Genomic DNA, 1,266 nt, shown 5'->3' on the forward strand with positions numbered 1-1,266 from the left:
GCTGAGCTCTATTTCCTCACCTTTATCTACATCATTAGGCTGTTGAGATGGCAGTTCCCTGCCTAAATGTTAATTACTATATCTCTCTTTTAAGATGTGTTTTCAAGGGGTTAGTGCCTCAATCTTCCTTGTAATTACATGCAGTGGTTAGTACAACTTATCAGCTATATCCCAAGGTCCCCTGAGAGCTCATCCCTGCTGCAGTTTCCAGCAGATGAGCACTCACAGAACCAGTCCTTCAGAGAGCTGCTGTCTTCAAGTGTTCAGCCAGATAATGAGCCGATTACTGTACCTGCTCCTTCTGCCCACGGTGAGCTCTGTGCACAGACAGGCCACACATCACCACTTGCTGCAGTTCATATTCCTCCCTTCTCTCTATCCCTTCAACTTGGCAAAACTTTGTAAAGCCAGCCCCTCCCTGGGGCAAGAACTTCCATAGGTTATTGACAGCACAAAAAGGGAAAAAAAATAAACTTTGTCAAAGTCTGAATATAAAAGTCCAGTAATAAAACACTCACATAGCCATGGCCGGTGGGGCAAATCTCAAATGCTGAGCACAGCTTTGTCATGTCAGCTGTGACACGTATGCACCAGGGAGGGAGCTGCTGTGGTTTGTTATGCCTCTACAGCTGAGAAGAAGGAATTACAGCTTCCTCACATGTGAAGCATTTCTAAGTGCACAGCAATAGTTGACGTTGCAAATTAAAATTGAAGCTGTGCTTTGGAAACTGCTACATTTAAATGTCAGATTCTTTCTTTGAAAGCTCTAAGATAGCTCATTCCTCTCCAGGGAAAGTTGAGTAGGAGTTTGTCTACGCAGGCAAAAATGTTTGCAATAGCAACTGCCTACTAGTTTCCCATGCAAACACTCATAATCCATACTTCAAGAATGGATTAAGGTAAATTACACAAAGGCACTCACTGCAGAGGACAGCACCCTGTTCATAACACTCCATCACCCTAGTATACAACCACAGCTTGCTTTGCAGCAGTAACCCAATACAGATAAATGCTGACATTCACCCAAGATGTGAAGGAAGAAGAGTCTTTTAAGAAAACATTAAGCGACTGAAAAATACCACTTTTTTTGCAATCTGTGCACATCCAAAACTGAGACACCACAGATACCTGCCAGGGAAAAAATTCATGGGCAAATCACTGACTGAGGCAACTCCAGAGACTCAGCAAAAACTTTACAGCATAGCAAATTGGCCCCAGCCTGTCTCTGATTCCTAAGAGTTACAATGCCTGGGCAAAGTGTGCTCC

This window comes from Manacus candei, unplaced genomic scaffold, assembly GCF_025592945.1.
Source record: "Manacus candei isolate 608988 ecotype Guabito, Panama unplaced genomic scaffold, ASM2559294v1 h1tg000047l, whole genome shotgun sequence".
In the NCBI taxonomy this organism is placed as follows: domain Eukaryota; kingdom Metazoa; phylum Chordata; class Aves; order Passeriformes; family Pipridae; genus Manacus; species Manacus candei.